General features: G+C 43.6%; 1 non-coding gene across 1 annotated transcript; it reads left to right on the forward strand.

Moving 5' to 3' along the window:
• Window positions 1-9,612: 9,612 nt before the first annotated feature.
• Window positions 9,613-9,685, forward strand: TRNAK-CUU. Its single transcript has one exon. It is a non-coding gene; the product is annotated as a tRNA-Lys (tRNA).
• The last annotated feature ends 2,298 nt before the right edge of the window (window positions 9,686-11,983 follow it).

Raw genomic sequence — 11,983 nt, forward strand, 5'->3', positions numbered from 1 at the left:
TGTCTTGGGCTACCCTGAAAGCAGAGGCGCTGTTGCTGGGAGACCAGGAACCCAATTCTTGGCTTCGCTGATGGAAGGGGACACGGATGCCGTCCCGTGTACACGGGATGGAAAACAACCCACGAGAACGTTGCAGAAGGGGACCCGGCCATGCGAGAGACCTGGGACCAAGAAGTTCGCAGCAGGGCCCCAGGGGCTCTCATTCTTTGACGGAAGAGAAGGATTTGAGAGAAGGGTAACTCCAGGAAGCTGCTTTAACAAACTCAAAACTGGAACCCTTTCCCAGCGAGTTACAAGACACTTCAGGAGTTCCTGCTTTCACTTTTATTTTTGCTTTTTTGACATTTAGTCTCATTTCAAAAATGTTCAATTAAAATACTCGGCAAAGACGTTCTGTTCATACATCCCATCCCCTGAGATGGCAGGTCCCAGCTTCAGACCTGCAAGCTGAATTTTTCAGCAACCATTTTGTCTCCTAACAGCATTTAGTTGCTTTTATCTCCTTACTTTTGATTAAAAAAAAGAATGTTTCTCTTCCACGTGAAATTTCATCTCACAAAAAAGACTGACGGCAGATGTCGAATCTGGAAGCTCTTCCACCAAGAATGACAAAAATAAAGAGTGATGCTGAAGGCTGCACTGCATGAAATCCTCTCTCTGCCATCCTTTCCCCAAAGCCCTAACTGGCTCTAAAAAGATATTCTGAGAACAGAAATTGGGCATTGCACGGACAGCCTTTTATGCAATGATCAAACGATACCTCACCTCCTGTGTTTTCCAAATAGACAGCAGGGCTGTTTTCTCCAAAGTGAAAGAAAATATTGGCAAAAATCTCACAGTATCTGGTCATTTTCAAGGTCACTCACAGCCCTATTATCTACTGCTTCCTAGTAGCCCAAGGGATGGGCTCAGAGGACAGGAAAATACCCTTTAACCTTGGTCTGTAAAGGCATATCGCTGGACCTGGCCAGGGTAGAGACAGGGAACACAGTTCTTTCTTAACGCAAATAAGGGGAGTCAGTCCCTTTGTTACCAGTTGGTAGCTGACGTTGGCATGTACAGCAGCAGGTAGGTGCTGGCACAGAGCAAACAAAATGGCCATTTGAAATGTTGTTGTTCGGTTGGGGCACGTCCACAAATTGGAGTAGCGAAATCAAACCTCACGCACAGTAATGAGCCTGGAGGTTGAGTTTAGAGAGAACACCCACTTGTGTTAATGCAGACGGGCGGACAAGGGAATGACCTTGGAAGCAACGCAGAGATAGTGAGACAGAGAGCAGTGGTGAGTGCAGGGGGCTCCTTCCAAAATGCTCTCAGCCACTGTGTGTCGCCGTCTGTGATGGAATGAAGGACAAGTCAGAACAACTGCCGGCACTTCTCTTTGCTCTGATTACTTTCACCAAGGATGGAGATAAATACGCTCATGGGAGACCTTGAGGGGCGGGGAAGACATCTCCTGATCGACACGGACGATGATTTCACAAATGGAGACCCTAAAATATCCCCTGACAGTTGATAATTCCATGAAAGTCTGTTGTCCTGGAACCCTGAGACCGACCTGGACCTGTGGAGCCGATAATCTCACGTTCACATCACAGAGTGTGACAGCGGCAAGAACGCATGCGTAATAGCCTGGTTTCCATAGTAATCGAGGATTGGCTATCAGATCCTTAACTGAAAATAATAACGGCCAACAGTTATTGAGCCCTCACCGAGTGCCGGCTACTATAACAGGTACCTTATGTATATCTGATATCACAACATGACCATGAAGAGTAACTATTTTTACCTTCATTTTAGAGAATAGGAAGCTGAGACCTGGGAGGATAAATAAACCACACAGCTAGAAAGTGGTGGAGAAGAATTAGAAACCGAAGCAATTTCACTTTAAAACTCATGCTGTTAATCACTATGTTAAATTTGCTGTCATCACAACTTTACAAGCGTCCACAAATATAGCTAAAATTACAAAAATTTGAAATGCTTTGACTTTGATTTTCCAGTATTACATTCTGATTTGATAAGTCTCCAGATTATCTTCGTTACTTAATTTGACTACGTTGCGTTAGATGTTCATGAAAATTGAAGAACGCTAGAACCTTGCGTTTCTTAAAAGAAACAAGTGACATCATCCTTATCCTTCCTGAGTATAGACTGAGCTGAAAGTATTCTGCGTGCTGGTCATGAAGACCTCACAGACCCCTTGCTGATGGAGTTTATCCGCTTCTGATGCCACTTCAGGTGTGAAACTATGAAAAGTGTGAATCACACAAATGGAAGCAAGTTGCTAGAGACCAAGCTTTGGTGTGATTTGCGTAGCTGGAAAGAAGCAAAATGGAGACCGGAGCCGTAGCCGTGAATCGTAGTTGATCTTTTTACTGATGCTGGTGGCAGATTTGCAATTCTGGTTTCCATTCCATATAAGCTAAAATAAAGTTGCTATCAGGCGTCAGGCAGAGATGCTCACAGACAAACTGAGCTTGTCTTAGTGATTTTGTCTTTTTTCTTGCTATTTGCGGACCAAAAGGCAATATTTAAAAGAATCTCCATAATATCTACTTACCCAGGAATTTCTGTACCAACGTATGCTAGGCACCAGCCACTAAAAAGGGGGAAGAGGGGGAGGTTATTAGGTCATGCAAATCACTTATTAAATCATCTTATTTCATCCTCTTGACAACCCTAAGAGCATGTAGTCCCACTGCCACCAAGTACAGGCAAGGAAACTGACCCGCCCGAGTCAGTGACCCGTCCGAGTCCCATAAATAAAAAATAGCATAGCGGACCTTAACCCCTGTTTTACTGGCCTCAGGGCCCACTCATCGTCCTGAGCACTATAGCCCTGGCTCCGTAAAACAAGGAACTGACCATGCAGTGGAGGAGAATGTGAACTGAAGAATTTTTCAAGGCTAAGGATATATTTACTTATTAATTTTTAAAAAATCTATCTAGATGCTATCACATGAAGGACATGTGCTGCAAGCTGAAGATATACAATCGCAGCATCAAAAGTAGTTCATAGTCATTGAGAACTGACTACGGGCCAGATACTTTAATTCTCCATCTCATTTAAATCTTATAACAATACCATGGTAGTTACTGTTATCTCCCATAAATATATCCCCATAAATATATATGTTATCTCCCATAAATATATGCAAAATATCTCCCAAAATATTTTGTTTTTGTCAGGTAAAGTCTTTATAATTAAGAGAGAGAGTGGGGCTTCCCTGGTGGCACAGTGGTTGAGAGTCTGCCTGCCGATGCAGGGGACACGGGTTCGTGCCCCGGTCTGGGAAGATCCCACATGCCGCGGAGCGGCTGGGCCCGTGAGCCATGGCTGCTGAGCCTGCGTGTCCGGACCCCGTGCCCCGCAGCGGGAGAGGCCACAACAGTGAGAGGCCTGCATACCGCCAAAAAAAAAAAAAAGAGAGAGAGAGTAATAAAACATCATTTAACTAGACACAGAGACCTGATGATGGGATGTCCACAAGTATAATATGATTAATTTTTCATTGACCTAATTAGTTTAATTAATAATTTAGTAATTACAATTATAATATTTATTCTGACTTGATAGGATGAATTTTTAAGGTTTTGACATTCTGTGGCTGCTCAGTCTGAGGATCACATCAGTTGTTTTTACAGTTCCGATTACTTACATGCTTGTTTTCACAAATTTTAAGATTCCCTGAACTAAATACATTCTTAGTGTTGTGGACATGATATATGAATAGAAGGCACACATGTTTTCTCTCCACCTGTAGATGTATTAGACGTCGTCACTGTACCGAGAGAACATCGCTCCTGACCCAGGGAGGTAGTGACGAAAAATAGTAATACAGGGCTCTTTCAAGGCCCCAAACTATTTTGTTACATGTAGACAATGGAATCTTACTCAGCCATAAAAAAGAACGAAATAATGCTGTTTGCAGCAACATGGACGGACCTAGAGGTTGTCATACTGAGTGAAGTAAGCCAGACAGAGAAAGACACATATCATATGATATCACTTATATGTGGAATCTAAAAGAAGTGTACAAATGAACTTATCTACAAAACGGAAATAGAGACACCGATGTAGAAAACAAATTTATGGCTACCCGGGGGGGAAAGGGGAGGGTTAAACTGGGAGATTGGGATTAACATATACACACTACTACATATAAAATATTCAATAGATAACTAATAAGGACCTACTGTAGAGCACGGGGAGCCCTACTCAGTACTCTGTAATGGCCTATATGGGAAGAGAGTCTAAAAAAGAGTGGATCTATGTATGTCTTTGCTGTACACAGGAAACTAACACAACATTGTAAATCAACTATATTCCAATAAAAATTTAAAAACTAATTTTGAAGATAAGATAGTTTGGCCACTTGCTCAAGGCCAATGGAGTTGCAAGTGGCAAAGTCAAATCTCTGCAAGGCTGGGATCCAAGGTCTTCAATTTCAAATTAACAAAGTGAAAACTCAGGAAGTGGCATGAAACTGGACGGTCATATGGAGAATGACTAGGGTCAGTGTTGAGACCTGAGCCTGATTCAAAGAGAGTTTATGCTGTGATACGGAACCATCAAGATATCTGCGTGCAGTGTAAATACACTGATAAGGTCTATGTTTTACTTTTTTATGCTATAGGCTTATGATCAAGACAGCCTAAACTTCAAGTTCTCTGTTCAATAGTGGTAATAGATTTTTATAACCCTTCACTCCTCAGCTAGTGATCCATTTGTACATGATTCTTCTAGCTGTTTGTAATACAAATCCCCTCAAACCCACTTAAACTGAGAAGAAAAATAGACCAGTGCTAGATCCCACATCACTGTCTCTAGATGCTCAGAAGATGCCCTGAAAATCTCTCTCTCATTCACTCCATCTCTTGTCCCTACTTTGCTCTTCAGGTGACAGCAAAGGTGATTCGCAGGCTTACCTGGTCCTTGGTGTTCATGACCAGAATGAGACACGCTTCCTCTTCCTGGGCTCGTATAACAGACGTCCTCTATCAGGGCAGATGCCTCTATGGCCGAATGGGAACGGCAAGGAAAAAAACCCTCATTACTCACCCCTGATTCCCCACACGACCTTCCTTGGGCACAAGAATTCCACGGTTAATGACTCCTTTGGGATAGGACATTGAGGGTTCTTTTTAAAATGACAAATATGTCATATGGGAAGGCAGACACAGTAAGGCATTATCACCCACTAAGAGTTTATTAGGAAAGAACTTTTCAGATTGTCCACTTGACCTCCTCGTTTGGCCCAGGGCAGGCTCTCACGTTCCTGAAAGGGTGGGTACAGTTACTAGTCGAAGAAAGAAACAAAATAAAAGGACCTTTGATGAGCTTCATTCTGCGCCATGGGCTCACTAGCGGATGGCGGTGAACTGAGAAATCTTGGTGGCGTTTTACCCCTAAGTTGTAGGATGGCCTCAGGAAAGGAGTGTCTGGACACGGGAGGTACCGATGCTGGCGGCTTTATATTTAATACCATGTACCCAGCACGATGCTAGACATGCTGCCCCAGTTATCCAACTTGACGTGCTCCAGAAAACTGTATGGCACACCTTCAATTATTCCCATCTTATGATGGAGGAGATTAACTAACTCAGTCAAGGTCACGCGTCTGTTAAGCTGTGGAGCATGATGGACCCCCAGGACTCCATGACTTCAAAGCCACGTTAATGCCATCAGGCTGCACCAGGGCAGATGCTATGAGAGAAATGCGTCCATCCAGGGAGAGTCCCCATAGACAGAATCTGGGTGTCCTTTCAGCTCTGAGGCCCATGAGTCTGCGGGGTCTTCAGAGATTTTTGTGGGAGAAAGTCACTATTTGCATGGTATGTGGCTCTCTCCACTCTCCTTTATCCTCATCACTGGAGATTACATGTTCTCTACAGGAATATTGTCTGGGCGTGAGAACATCATAGAGGAAAATCACCAGCAGCTCATCACCAAGGCCAGCTGAGGGCTGGAGCCTCATCCACTGGCTGTATTGTCTTTGCTGGGCACTCACTGTGGTCATGATGCTACAGGCCAAACCCCTGCATGAGGACTAGACCAGGTAGGTCACTGTGTCTCCAAGTGGAAGAATAGCTCTAGCCGTTGGACCCGCCCTCCCATCAGTGGGAAAGCTCTACTGAGATTGCACCCTGTATCCTACCCTACCTGTACTGCTAGTCTTGAGGTTAGGGAGGACTTTTTGTAAAAAAATATATGATGATAGATGTAGGTGTATTGACCTTGGGAATCTGGCTGAAAACCTATACACTTGCATCATCTGAAAAGCCTACACCCTGTATTTGCAAGTTAATACTTTTTATAGTTTCTTAACGTCTACATACACCTGCCCAAATTCCCATTTTTCACGTAGATCTGGAATCCTGGACAATTTTCCTATAAACTAGTAGGTGATGCTTAGCAGCTGAGTAAGTTTTATGTCATAATTAACCTGGGGTTCACAAATGACATGCTTTTCAAGCAGGTGTAGGCACCCAAATGCACATATATACGGAGATGGACAAAAAGTTTGCACAAAATCATCTGTAGAAAATATACATTTAAGACACACAGGTACCTAGATCCCTACCTCACTCCTTAAGCACACACAGAGTAATTCTAAACAGATTTGAGATTTTAACATTCTTGTTAAATTCAACAGGTTTTGAATGGGAGCCCTTACTGTGGGTGACAGAAAACCAAGGACCCACAAAATAAATGATTGATAAATTGATATGATAAAGAAAATTCTAAATGGAAAAAAAAACTAATAAAGCAAGACAAAGCCAACAACAGAAAGAAAGACAACAGCTTTTTTAAATAGGCAAAAGTATTTATAGGCAATTAACAAAAAAATAAACATCACTGATTACTAATATTAAAAATAATTCAACGGAGGGACTTCCCTGGTTGGCACAGTGGTTAAACTCCGGGCTCCTGATGCAGGGTGCTGGGGTTCGATCCCTGGTCCGGGAACTAGATCCCACATGCATGCTGCAACTAAGAGTTCACATGCCACAACTAAGGAGCCTGTGAGCCTCAACTAAGGAACCCACCTGCTGTGACTAAGACCCAAGGCAACCAAATAAATAAATTTTTAAAAATGTTTTAAAAAAAATAATTCAGCAGGATATTACTTGGCAATAAGAAGGGGCAAATAGGTTGATGCATGTATCAGACACCACTGTATCACACAACATAAGGGCATTCATTATGCTGAGTGAAAAGCTGATCTCTAAAGGTTACATGTTGAATGATACCATTGTTATAACATCCTTGTAATGGCTGGCAGAACTGGAGGTGGAGAGTGGATCAGTGTTGCTGCGAGGGCAGGGATGGGGTGCGGTGGAGGATGTGATCAAGGGGGTAGGATGGCAAGCTTCTCTGTGCTTCTCTGCCTTGGTTGCAGGGATGGATGCACAGATCTGCACACGAGATCCCAGCACAGGATGGAATAGAACAGTAACCCATACCTGCCACACACACAGTACGTGTGGAAACCGACGAGAACAGTGTAGGATCTGTAGTCTCGTCCACAGCATTATGCCAATGTCCATTTCCTGGGTTTAATATTATACTGCAGTTCTAGAAGATGTCACTTTTGGAGGAAGCTAGGTGAAGGACTTACAGGACTCCACAAGCTATTTTTGCAACCTCCTGTGCATCTACATTCATTTCAAAATAAAAAGTTGACAAAATTAAATAAAATACTCCAATCCAACTTGAAATGGAAACTGAAATCATGAGATGCTAATTTTTACCCACCATGTTGGGAAAGTTTCATAATAGTCCCTGTTGGGAGCTGTTATGGCTGCACTGAGTCCCCACCACACGGTGAAGCTCTAACCCCCAGGACCGGCGAGTGTGACCTTATTTGGAAACAGGTCCCTGCAGATGGTCAAGGTAAGATGAGGCCACCAGGGCAGACCCGAGTCCAATGGGACTGGCATTCCTATAAAAAGGGGAAATGTGGGCAAAGAGACGTGTAAGGGGGAAAACACAGGGAGAAGACAGCCGTCTACAAGCCAAGGAATGTCCCAGGTTACTGGAGCTGGGAGTGGAGTCTGGAACAGACTGTCCGTCATAGCCATCAGACAGAACCAGCCCTGCCAACGCTGATCTCATACTTCTACCCTCCGGGGCTGTGAGGCAAGGCATTCATACCACATAAGCCACCCAAGGTGTGGTGCTTTGTTGCAGCAGCCCAGATATCTAATGCAGGAGGAGCACAAGGAAACAGACGCTTTCGTATACTGCTAGTGAGACTGTTACACTGGTGCAACTTCCTTGGAAGGGAATTTGGCGATATTTGCCAAAATGTAAAATCACGCGTCAATTGACTTTCATCTTCAATATCAATTCTACTTCTGGAACTTCATCCTAAGGATATATCCTCGTATTTCTCCAAAGATGCATTTTTAAAAATGTTCATTTCAATCCCGTATTTAATAATAAAATCCCTAAAATAACCTGAGTTCCATCCATAGGAAAATGGATAATAAATCCAGTGACTCCAAGTAGTGTGATACCCATCTATGTCAGTAATTCAAAAATCCCAACATTCTGGACACTGAAGTTTTAAAAAGAGTTTGCCGTGTACATATTTGTTGGTGAATCTGTTCTGTGTCGTTGATAGCTTTTATTCATTCCAGTCAGTGTGAATATTCATTTGTTACACTGCAGAAATATCAGTGTGGTTGAAAAAGAAGTGCCTCCCCAGACCTTTCTGGGAATTTATTATAAAAAGTATTATCTTTCCAAACTTTGAAAAATTGTGACTACTGAAACACATCTGACCCTAAGGATGCAGAATAGGGGACTGTGGGCTTGTATTCACGGCAGTTGAAATTTTTGTAATAAATATATGTGGTGTTGATGGGATATTATTACCTGATAAAAAGCAAGGATATAGAATAGTGTATATAAAAGTTCTTTGGGTAAATGCTTCTATGTGCATAAACATAACTGGAAAAATATATAAAAACCTAATTCTGATGTTTTACTCTGGGAATTGGGATGGATTCCACCCTAATTCTCTGCCAAAGCTGCCCTCGTTAACCACACACTGAAGTAAAGCAGGTACGTAGCTCCTTGGGTTCTGGCTTTGGCACGAGGCTTTCAGTGGCTGAGAAACTTGCTCCCGCTGCTTGACCGTGGCAAAACTTAACCCAATTTATCTGACAATACATACTTTCTAAAATAATGCCTCCTGGGTATTAATAAGCTGCCTTCTTTGGGGATTCATATACATTAAATAAGCATCTCTAAAGAAGTTGATAAATAGTATTAACATGTAAAGGAAAACATATTAGCTTATTATGCTCAATATCACCAAAAAACTAGAATACTTAACAAATACTACTAAAAGAGGAACGTTGACCATAGCAAATACACACACACACACACGCACATGCGCGCGCGCACACACACACACACACACACACACACACACACAGCCCAGGAGGTTGTAAGAGCCCATCAGTAGCAATGGAACATCATTTCTTACTATTTTGCCTTTACATGTAGTAGCTTGACAAGGACTCACTTTAATTGAATTGAGCCACTGAGCCCTTAGAGACAGTCCATGGGTTATTACACAGGTGTAATGACGGAATTCCCTGGTGGTCCAGTGGTTAAGACTCTGCACTCTTGCTGCTGAGGGCCCAGGTTCGATTCCTGGTCAGGGAACTAAGATTCTACAAGCTGCGAGGTGTGGCCAAAACTAAAAAAAAATAAAAAAATAAAACAAACAGGTGTAATGATGCAAATTCACTCTTGGAGGTTTAGATCTTAGAGATAACAGAGGTCAACCCTCTCAGCTTCAGGATGGGGAAACTGAGGCTCCCTTACAGAAGGACCCAGCGCCTCGCTCAACCCCTCCCTCCTGCACACCTGAGCTTTGGAAACCAGAGCAAGGTTCACAGCCGTGAAAAGCTTGCTGCCAGTGCCACTCAAGCCCACCTGTCACCAGGCACCAGGGCTCAGACGAGGACTCCCTCCCATCCCGCTGCTGTGAGTGGACAGGCTCCCACCCCAGTGTCTGCAAATCCAAATAGGGATTGTGTTTGTTTGTTCATTTTAACTTGCAACTTCGTTCCGGGATCTGGGACATTGCAGAGAATGAGATTATGATCTTACATGGAGTAATATGATCTGGCTGATACAGAAAAAGAAGTCTTTACCTCACTCTGACTCTTTTTGGACATAAACTAGCTCCAAGCCATCTTTCCCACTTCCTACTGGTCCTCTTCTTTATCCAGGAAGGTAATTATATTCCTATACTTGCTCATGGTTTGGCTTTAAAATACCTCCATTTCTATGCTATGTCATTAAGATACTCTATGAATCCTTAATCCTTTCCTCACTGACTTTGATATGATGTCATGTTACGTGCAGTTACGTGTTTGTTTTTTCTTGCTTTAGTCTTTTTTTTTTTTTTTTTTGTGGTACGCGGGCCTCTCACTGTTGTGGCCTCTCCCGCTGCGGAGCACAGGCTCCAGACGCGCAGGCTCAGCGGCCATGGCTCATGGGCGCAGCCGCTCCGCGGCACGTGGGATCTTCTCGGACCGGGGCACGAACCCGCATCCCCTGCATCAGCAGGCGGACTCTCAACCACTGCGCCACCAGGGAAACCCTCTTGCTTTATTCTTTATTCTGGTCTTATGCACTCCCAGACCCATCTCCTGCCCCATGTGGTCAGTGCCTTCCCTCCCCCTTCCCTCCCATTTCTCTCCCTCCCCATCCACACCTGGCCCCAGTTACACCTGTGCCCCCAGGGCCCACCATGCCCTCGGCCCTGACCTTCCCTCTAGGAATTTATAAGGGAGACATTGACAGACCACAGCCTGTCCTCGCTCTGCTCCTTCTTCTGTTTCCCCGTTTAGTTATTTTACAAGCAGACTTCATAAAATCAGCTAAAAATTCGCCTTTATTCTTTCATAGATCACACAAAATTCCTGAGTCTCTTTGTATCATCCGAATGTTTAGATTTTCCTACAGTGTCACGTAATACTTTTCTGAAAGAACCAAACTGGCCTGTGAACTTTTTTAGGAACATTGCTGATCAAAGCATCATTGTGATCGCGGGGATCACCTGAGCTCCCTGCCTCCAGCTAGTTCCCCCTGGACACGCCAGCATTTCCCCCAATTTTGTGAAAGTTGTATTTGAGAACCCGAACACTACACAGCATCACAGACACATCAGACGTTGTCCGTGCGTTGGGACTCTTCCTCCCTTTTCTCGCAGCTGTGTGAGCAGCAGGAGCTGAGGGGCACTGCTGTCACCGCAGGATCCTGTCAGAAACACCGTGGTCCAAAGACAGCATTGCTCTTCCTTGGTTCTTCTTTTTCTTTGCCAGCTAGGGTCCTGCGGTCCCTGACTGTAGCACAGCCCGTGGGGCATCTGATCAGCGCTCTGCCCAAGCTCTTTCTAAGAGGATCAGGCTACGTGGACTTAAAAGTCAAAACACTAGACTTTATATCCAGCCTGTCATTGTTTCTGTCTGGGCTCCCAGACTCTGCTGATGTCTGAGTTCCTGTGATTAGGCTTTTCTGCGCTACGGAGTCCCTAAATGAAAGGGCTGTCTTAGCTGTTGTAAATGAGAACCCCCAAGTTAAAGTGGCTAAGTCTTCTCCCCTGTTGCCTCTTCACCTATATTCCCATCTCTTTGAAGAGCATCGGTATCTAGGCATTAAAGAGAAACCTGGAGAGAATGCAGACAAAAATGGTAAGTTTGCACGATTTGGGAAACAGGCCACATACAAAAGGAACTCAGGTAGATTAGCAACACCTGTACGCATTAATACGTGTAATCATTTCAGCTTACAAGGAAATAAAGCTTATTCATGTGACTGTAGGTTAAACATCATTATAAAGGTATTTTGATGAAGTTGCTAATGTCTAATGTTGATGAACTTGAAAGGAAGCCTCAGATGTTCTTATACAGAGATTTTGGGGGATTTATCAACTCCAAGAAATCTTGATAA

This window comes from Monodon monoceros, unplaced genomic scaffold (genome assembly GCF_005190385.1).
Source record: "Monodon monoceros isolate NGI ecotype Baffin Bay Population unplaced genomic scaffold, NGI_Narwhal_1 Super_Scaffold_19, whole genome shotgun sequence".
NCBI classification, from domain to species: domain Eukaryota; kingdom Metazoa; phylum Chordata; class Mammalia; order Artiodactyla; family Monodontidae; genus Monodon; species Monodon monoceros.